Source organism: Patiria miniata, unplaced genomic scaffold, assembly GCF_015706575.1.
Source record: "Patiria miniata isolate m_02_andy unplaced genomic scaffold, ASM1570657v1 HiC_scaffold_9, whole genome shotgun sequence".
NCBI lineage: Eukaryota > Metazoa > Echinodermata > Asteroidea > Valvatida > Asterinidae > Patiria > Patiria miniata.
In genome coordinates this window covers 5,587,759-5,598,146 of record NW_024037076.1, presented here as the reverse complement: position 1 = coordinate 5,598,146, position 10,388 = coordinate 5,587,759, and positions in this window count along the sequence as shown.

The following is a 10,388-nucleotide window of genomic DNA, read 5'->3' as shown; positions in this document are numbered from 1 at the left end:
AATGTTGTTTCTCGCACGTCTGCAGAATGCGATGCACTGATCTGATACATCGTGCACTGTGGAGACATGCACACAATCATGACAATAGGGAACAAAAGATTGTATACGTCTCCACAGGGCAATTTCTATACGTCTCCACAAGGTTTTCACAAAAAGATAGGTGGATTTTACTCAAAAACTAGGAATTTCCACGGTATGTTGATTTGTCGCAAATGTTAGAGTTTTAGAAAAGAGATATTAAGTCCGAATTTCAGCCAAGGAAATTAATTCTGGTTAAACAAGAGCATTTTGACACTGTACTTTTAAACTCGAAAACTGTAGTACTCGAGAACAAAGAAATGTCTCCACAAGGATACAAATTTCAGTATGTGTGGTTGAGCGTGTGCAGCAGGAATCACGAATAGCACCCAACAGTTCAATTGTTTAGCTCAAAATTTCAATCCCTGCATTTTTTTTCTCGCAAGAATAACACAAAAACGCCAAGCTTTTAAAGGATGTTTGTGTGGACATTTATCCTACTTTTAAATGCTCTTTCCAATTAACATCATATTTAAACATGTTTTGCAGCCCAATTGGGCTCATTCCAGGACATAATATCTGTTTAATGTGTATTGATCAATTACAGCCAATAACGATTTATTCTGTGACAGCTGGCTTAGGAATCTCCTGCAGTAATATGGCCTACCAGTGGTGATCAGTTTTTATAACAATCACAGCCAGTCAATCCTGCTTTATGAAGGCAGGGAGCACTCAATTGTGAAGACAGTCCCCTGATTTATTTTGACTGCTGGGCTGGCCTTGTTGAAATTGCCAGCCAGAGAGGGAGGGTTAAAAAGATTAAACACTTAAGCCCTATGAGTCAAAATTTGTTAGGAGGGGAAAAAAACTGTTGAAGAGCACATACTGTACATCTCTAATGCTACAGTCCAACATTTGCAGCCATCCAAAAAGTAACTGACGTAATTATTGTTGAAAAACATACTTGGTTGAAAGATAGTAAGGGGACTATACTCCCTGTGAGATTATTCTTTCTGGCATGCTGTCATTTTGAAGAAATCAATGGCAGAAGGCCTTTCTAAAGATGCCTCTAAAGACGCATCATTGGAAATTTCTGTTAGCAGTTCGTTGTTTTATTCGGCGAAGCGCGCACAAGCGTTGACACAACGCAAACGCGCGCGCGGTTGTTGTAATTCATCAAATCAGTGCGCGACATCACGTAGAGCTGCAATTGGCTCAGTGAGACGTGTCTCGGACACTGAATTCAGGCCCAATTCAAAACATGATTCAGCATCTTTTGATTTGAAATCGAGATCCTAGAATGTTGTTTTTCTTGGAATACATGTATACAGCTAAAGCTGAGCTGAAACTTCATCAGGTTATGTAGTTGTTCAGCACCCTTCTTTAGATTTTGAGCACGTTTGTTGCTTCATGTTCATACCATTAGTATTACATGCTAACCTCCTTTAATGCTGAGGAAAAATAACTAGAGGTTCGCGTTTGTTGAGTTACAAACGCACAGTGGTTGGGCTGGCATATTTTCTTGTGTTTAAACTTACTTACTCATAATTGAACTGCACAATACCCCTCCCATTACCCTGCAACCATTACCCTGTGTTTTTCACAAAGAAAATCACACAAACTGCAGTTGAACTTGTTGCTTTAATACCTCGACACGACTTGTAGGCCTATCAGGAAGTGCACATCTGGTGCTGCATGGATGGCTACTCAAGCATATAACCAGTTGGGACTATTGGTAGACTTCACGAAGCCTCTAACGTCGTTGGAGCTTATGCAACAGAATTATGCTAATCTTAAAATAAAATGGCTTTTATGTTGTTTTTTTTGTGTGTTTTGCATGGGCATAATAAAATTCTGCACTAAGGTTACGACATTGGTAGAATTGACGGAGCGTCTCACGTCGTTAGACTTTATGAAACATAATCTTAAGATAAAATGGCCTTTATGTTTTTTTGTGGTCTTTTCAATGGGTATAATAAAATTCTGCACTGATGTTATGACAACGGTAGACTTGACGAAGCCTCTAACGTCGTTGGAGCTTATGCAACATATTGTAATCATATCATAAAATGGCTTTTATGTTTGTTTGTTTTTTCTGTTGCATGGGCATAATACAATTCTGCACTGACTTTACGACAGAAAAGTTTGTGGCTACACGCTGTGGAAATATTAATTTTCAGCATTCAGATATGAGAGGAAAACTGGTGAGGCGCGATTTCAATCGGTTATGGAAAGAAATCTTGTTTTCCTTCTATTTTAGGCTAATTTCTATATTTTGAATTCACCTACATTGTAACTTTGACCTTCCGGCAGCCCCGGAAGGAAAGGTCAAACGACTTTGACTTTAAAGAATTTTTAAAAAAGTTGATCAGTTAATGGTCTATCTGATTACAAGGTGTGAACATGATTGATCGTTTTGTTCAAGAGTTATAGGTGAAAGAAGATGGTCATTTTTTTCAACGAAAGTCGCTTGTACTTTGATACCTGATGACGTTATCATGACGTCAGGGTAATATGCACCACTCGGGATGAGGGTCGATATACATTGAAAGTTACAAGTTCATATCATAAACCGTTTAGGAGAAAACCCGCGGAGATGTATTAATTGTACAGAAAAGAAAAAAAAGAGTAGAGATTCGCGTTTTTTGTTACAAAACGCAGAGTGGTCGGGTAGAAAACTATTTTATGAAACACTGTCCAGTTAAGTCATGAATATTTTTTGTGTAAGAGAAAAATCCTTTCCAGGACAATCAATTATTTTGTTTAAAAAATGCATCTTTAAAGGTGTGATACATTTCAGTAAACATTCTATATTCACATTACAAGTTATTTCTGGCTTGATAATGTCATTAGTCAAAAACGGGAAGTGAATACTGATTTAGTTTGGAGTGGATGTTCATTGTGAAGTTACATAACGTATGAAAATTTGGCAAATATAAGTGTATGTATTCATAACACCGAACTTCCGGTTTGACGACGTGACAGTATTTGGAAGCAAAATGTGAACCATGTTATGGTATCGTTATTTGGGCTAACATATACGACATGGATCAAATGATGGAATTAAATTTAAAATATGATCGTTGGCAAATTCTCATAGAAGTAACTTCCGGTCTGATGACATCATGAATTTGAAACCTTGCCAAGTCATATGTGGTTAATCAAAGAATATCAAGGGGCAATTTGGTAACATTTGAACCTTTGGTTTTAAAATTAAAGAAAAGAAACACTATTTTATGTGTCGCTAGGGGCGCCCTTTCGGATGATGACGTCATCACACTGTTTTTTGTGACTTGCATCTCTCACTAAACACTTGCATAATATATATGTCTGTAGTAAAATGCTTCCGTTTTTGAGTTATATTCAGTTTTTATTGCACTTCCGGTAACACAGGAAGTAAAGGTCAAGTGGTTTTGTGTCCGGGAACACAAAATGTTTCTCACGGCATTGCCTACAACCTCACAAAAAAACAAACACGATAATCTATTTAGTTCAAAAGATATAGCACAAACTGTTTTGTCAAAATTTGCCCTTAAATCGCTTGTAATTTGATACCCGATGACGTCATGCCGATGTAACAAAATGTATAACATCTTCGTAACATGGTACAAGTTCACACAAGGTTTTGTGATTGTACCGTAAACCGTTCGGAAGAAATTTTGCTTTGTTTTTATTTCAGGCTAACGTCTCCAGTTTGAATTCATCTAACTTTGACCTTCCGGTAGACCCGGAAGTAAAGGTCAAGCGAGTTTACGTACACGACAAAAAATGTTGAGCAATTAATGGTCTATCTCATTACAGAATACAAACATCATTTATTATTTAGTTCAAGAGTTATAAGTGAAAGTAAATGGTCACTTTTCCACCTAAAATCACTTGTAATTTGACACCTGATGACGTAATCATGACGTCAGAGTAATATGCACCACTTCGGATGAGGGTAAATATATATTGAAAGTTACAAGTTCATACCATATACAGTTTAGGAGAAAACCCGCGGAGAAGTATTGTCCGGGAAAAAAAGAAAACCCGCGGAGAAGTATTGTCCGGAAAAAGAAAGAAAGAAAGAAAGAATAATCGTAACAGATCCAAAGAGTGTGCGGGTTGTGCCCGACCACTCAATGAAACACCTCCTTCCGTCTTGTTTATTCTACTTGCGGCATCTGCTAGCTGCCTGTCTTACAACTGATCAGTGCACCCTCAATTTCCGTACTTTTGAGTTGGGTTTCAAAATGCAAACTATCATACAAACTTGTACGATTAAAGGGTATTTTGGCATACATGTATGTTTCATCATCAACGTTATGTTTTCCGTAACAGCGATATGTTTTGGAGTGTTTTCATAAAGATAATGTAATATTTAACCATTCAAAGTCTGAAAGAAACAAATTTGCTCCCAAAAGCAAAACAAAACAAATAAATTATAAATTTTTTCACGTGCCAACCATGACTTCAGAGGACAGTGAAATCGGAGCATGTATACAACCATGGAGCTTTCTTTATGATATAACTTAGGGATGCATTTTGTGTTTGCGCACACTCCTTGAAGCCTTTTACAAAAAACGTGACACAGACATACATGTAAGACAGACTAACATCAGACAGACACCATGACAGACACCATGACAGACAGTGTAGGATCTCCTGATTACGTAGCCCCTTGAGGAAAAATGTATACAAAATGAACGATATTTCAATGCTCTATCGATTACCCCAAAAACCTGAATTTGACCTTTTGACTCATTTTTTCCCTTAGCGACCTCTTTCCACACATCCTACGAACTGTCATTCACTGTAAAAGCTATCAATTGCCTGGCCTGATACCGTACATGTACCTGCACATATCCTTAAACTGAATTGTTAACCAGAAACAAAATAACACCCAAATCCCCTCAGAATTTACAGGATAGAGAAAGCAGTGGTGAGAAAAAAAAACTTGTGGCTTTAAAATTGTATTAACAGCTGTGATGGACTCATGGCACCAGAGCTAATTCTTAAAAGCGTTCACACTCCAGATTTCCTAATCCCGAAAAGCCGACCGAAATGCGATTCTCAGCTTTTGATGTCAAAAACGCAAGGGGCGCTAATGCAGATTCTGCTAGGGGGAAGGTCCGATCCGCCGTTCGGGGAATTGCCGCGCCGAGCTGTTGCGACAAGCTTAACAGATTACTGGCCCAAATTACCATCATGTTCGGATCAGTTGGCATTGCACGCTTGTACCATGTGGGGCCGTGAGTCGGGGGTTGGGCTAATTATCTGAGGGGTATTAGCAGATCAGGGGAAATTTCTAGCTTGCAAGGGTGACGAGACCTATCAGTGGGAACTAGCCAGATGCGCAGTAAGCCTCAAACATCAAATATTCATCAGGTTGTCCATGCCAAAACCCAGCTTTGTGACATGGGAAAAAAATATGAAATTTAAATTATGACTGAGTATTCACTGGCTCATTTTAGTCGTCAATCAGTTAATCGAATAAAAGTGCATTGACTGCTCTTTAGACTTTTAAAGTATGAATTATGACCAGCTTTTGACGACCCTTTTATTAAATTTCTAGGCTATGCGTGTACAGTGAATACATGTACCGGTACATGTACACGTATGTACCTTGTGTGACTTATGGAAGACATTTTGGGGTTACTTGATGTAATGCAACAGAACAAGCCAATTAGCCAGGTATTGCTGGTCACAGAGCTCACAAAATTCTATTTAAAGGGTTCATGGAGTGAATTTTTCTTAGGAACATATTTTGTGCAACTTTCTACTCCAAAATGTATGAAAATTATTGGACATCCCTTTTTGTTTAATTTTATTGAAAAGTGCACTTCTTTATTAAAAAGCTTTTCCGGACAACTGAGGGTGCTGTTGCTGTGATGTCATTTGAAATTGTGAACTCAAAAATTTGCTTATTGAGAATGTGTTTGAGAAAAGTCTGCTCATTGGCTTACTGTCATGCACAGAAACAACAATGAATCACCAAGGAAAAGAAAATATCCAAAATTCTGGCAAATTTTGGTGCTGATGTACACTGTACACGTATGTTTCGTAGAGCTGTAACATTGAGGTTTCTGCCTGACACGATGTCACACTTTAAGTCTGGTTCCCAGACCTGACAATTATTCCCAACGCTCACGTCTTAAATTGTAGGTCAGGCAGCCTCCGTGGCTAAAAATAAACATGACGACATTAATGGCCCTTTTTCAAAGCGCGGCTTCGTTTCCGATTTCGCTTTATCACTTGTAGCTTTTAATGTTCTGATCAAATCTTTAAATAAATCACTTGCTTTGTAATATCATACAGTTATGATAAAACAGTTTGATGTTTTTGTAAGATAACATTGAGTAATGTTGATCTGGAATCTTCAAAATTAGGGAACCAAATAGCACTGTTAGCAGGCGGAGCCGAATGAAGACCGAGTTTTGGAAAATCTCGGTAACGGTCGTCAAATTCAAAATTGTACATGATGCAGCAAAACGTTCGCCCGTACGATCCGAGTATATTTGATGCACAAACTCGTCGTTGAATTTCAAGTTTTCTAAATGAAAACAATGAATATCAATTATCAACTCATTTAAAATAAAATTAATAAGCAATTAGCAGTTAATTAAACCTATATTATATACTCGGAAATACTCGGGCGCTATCCGATTGTCGACGAAACGACTTCGGCAAACTTCGGAAATTTTCGGAAAAAGGAGGAATTCCTCCCGTTTTAGTCACGTGACGTAAATTGTAATACTTTGTATTACCTGAGGCTACCGGACCTAAGATTCATCAGGAATAGTCGGAATCTTTTGGTCTGGGAACCAGACTATCACACTTATTGCTTTATGAATGTATGGACATTCGCATTTGGCATACAAAAAAACCCAGAAATGCACAAAAATGTCCTTGAAAATGGCAAAAGGAAAATTGAAAATAAGATTAACATTTAGGTGAATTTTTAAAAATTGTATTAAAATAAATTACATTGCATGGGTCCTTTTACATGTTTAATTGATTCAGAATGTCTATTTGCTGTGGGAGGGGGCTTGGTGGAAAATGACGGAAATAATTCTAGGAAGACGATGTGGAAGGGGTACATGGTATATTGGTGTAATTGGATGGCGCGGAAGCTGCGAGGGCCAGTCTGATGGCTCTATGTTTGAGCTGTCATTTCAAAATCTCAAAAACCTTTTCCAAATATAAATCGGCATAACTAGAGTGAACTTTACAGCACTTAATGTTTTCAATAAGTTTCACACCTGTTCACAGCGCCAAATACATTGGGCAGGACTTCTGAGAAAATGGGTTCTTTTTAATTTTTTTATACTGAATATTGAATTTTATCATTTTAAATATTCCTTTTCCTCAAGATCTCGAAACAATTTAGGCAAAGTACTACAATCATGGGCGTCGCGAGGGGGGGGGGGGGGCAAGGGGGGCGCTTGCCCCCCATGGAAAAGCAAAAAAACAAAAACAAAAAAAAAAAAAAAAAGGCGCGAAGTCATAGTGGTGTAAATTTAATGAGTTGGGGGGGGGGGGGGCAAAATGTCCCTGCCCCCCTCTAAAACTGAGAAATCGAGAAAATGTTGAGAAATACAGGTATTTTTTTGGAAAAATATGTTTTGCCCCCCTCTAGCAAAAATCCTGGCGACGCCCATGACTACAATGTTAGTGTCAAAAAATGCATACAGTACTTTACTTTTGATCATCAACATGTATGCTTGTATGCTTTCAAATGTCCCTCCCAGCATGCCCAGTGGTCTCCCTTAACTCTCCCTTTACCGTTGAGGGGGTACATGTACTTGTGCTCCGAGTCCATAACATGAAGCATGGCCAACATGGATGGTACAAACATGTACATGTATACATGTACATGTCATGATCAACAAAATGAACTCTGAAGCATAAAATTGTTGTGTGCAAATGTGTCTCCATTTACAACAGAAGGTCAAGGGCTACACGACATTGAATTCCTACATGTACTGACCCTGAGCCCAGCAAATCCACTTATCCCATCCTCCAGAGTACCTAACTCAATCAACTCCATCTACATCCTTGGCCACTCTACTGATGACAGCCAAACAATTCAATGAGATCTTACATTTGTAGTCCCTCAGTGACATTTTACATACTTGAGCATGTAAAAGGAAGACTAGCTGCTGGATCTTCTCTTCATCAGCAGTTTTCCTCCGAGGGATGCAAGCAACATGTATTGTTTGAATTCGGAAAATGAAAACGAAATAGTTTCCTTTCTGTATTTAAGATTAATTATTAGTATTAAATAAAACCCTCCTATGCAAGCATACATGTACATCCTTTGCAAAGTTGTCCTTTCAGTCAAAATAAATCAAATGACTGTTTTCAACAGTTAAGTATGAAGCCCGGGAAGGGTCACAGGGACAGGGTGGAATTTTTTTTTGTAATTTGCTAATTCGTTCCCACGAATTGCTAACTCGTTCGCACGAATTGCTATTTCGTTCCCACGAATTGCTATTTCGTTCCCATGAATTGCTAGTTTGTTATTCCCACGAATTGCTATTTCGTTCGCACGAATTGCTAGTTTGTTCGCACGAATTGTTAATTCGTTCCCACGAATTGCTAGTTTGTTCGCACGATTTCCTAATTCGTGGGAACGAATAGCTAACTCGTGCCTCCGGGTACGCGTTAGTAATTCGTGGGAACGAGTTGGTAATTCGTGGGAACAAATAAGCAATTCGTGGGAACGAAATAGCAATTCGTGCGAACGAATTAGCAATTCGTTGGAACGAATTAGCAATTCGTGGGAACGAATTAGCAATTCGTGGGAACGAATTAGCAATTCGTGGGAACGAATTAGCAATTGGTGGGAACGAAATAGCAATTCGTGCGAACGAAATAGCAATTCGTGTGAAGGAGTTAGCAATTCGTGCGAAAGAATTAGTAATTCATGGGAACGAATTAGCAAATTACCAAAAAAATTTCACCCTGTCCCTTCCCGGGCTTCATAGTTAAGAGCTCACAGCCTACACAAAACAGGATTGACTGGCTGTACATCTACTGTAGGTAATTAATGAGCCAGCTTTGCCCACCACTTGCCTGCTTTTGTCTGTTGACTGAATTTGACTAGTCACAGTACTTGCTTGAAATATGATGTGACTGTTGGTGACTAGCCTGTGTAAAAGGCATGGCAGGAGCGAGGTTTTATTTTTTTGACTGTCTGAGACTGTTCAGACAGCAGGAGGGTTAAAGAATATTTCTTGACTCTCGCTGTTTTATAAAATTTGAATCAGTGGCATGTTTTGATCAACTGACTTTAAAAAGGAACACATACTTTCAGGTGCCTGGTTTTCCTCACTTTTCACTGTCAGTACAGTACTGTATGTGCTCTTCAACAGATTCAATATTTTTTTTCTATTGATAAATATTCCAGTTGTTTGTTTCATTCAAATAAAAAAAAAAAGCCTTTTGTTTCTTTTGATGTCTGCAACCCTAGCTGAAATTTAGTTTTTTATTTTGGGCACAAACAGATCCACTTTTCGAGCAGACTGGCTCCTGGTCCATACACTATCGATACTGGATGTGGGGCAGGAACCAGCCTACCCCACGAGAACGGAATTATTGTGTGGCAGCCAGTAATTTGAAAGTTACATGAAACTGAAAGTACATGTAATAATTCAATATCTGTAAAAATGGGCCAATGTTTTCGGTCGATGTCGCATTAAAAATTGAATAACTTTTGTATTGCTAGGAAAATAGCAATTTAGAAAAGGAATCTATATTTTGGGATAAAACTTGAAAATAGCATGGAGAACGCAACATCGACAAAACTGAACCAAAAAACCCCAAACAAATGGACATTTACAATGTACTGGTACTGTGTAATATTTCCATGCTTCACATCACAGAATACACGTTAGAAGAAACAGAACGCTGTGTGTACATTTACATGTAAACCGGTACATGTAATGTACACGTATACCTTTATATCAATTTTGTTTTAAAAATCCCCAAATTGCAAAATAACGCATTTCATTTTAATAGCATTGGTGGCTTCACATCTTTCAATTCACAGCAGATATCTGAGGGGAGAAAATCTGTCTTTTTCCTTCAAGGTATAAAATGGAAGTTGAAAATGTTTTATTATAGATACATATGAGTACTAGAGTGAATCATATCCGACACGCAGTTTCCGGCATGTTAGTCAGCTCTGTCACAATATCTCCAATTCTGTTTCATTTAATATGAATACATCCATGTACACAAATTGATGCTGCCTTGAATTGATGGCTTTTTTTGCAGTCACAACCCGTTCCAAATCAAGCCTCAATATATTGGTCTCGTACACACAGACTCGCCATCTGACTGCATGCGGCCTCCGAAAACCTTTCATCATCCGGATCACAACACTG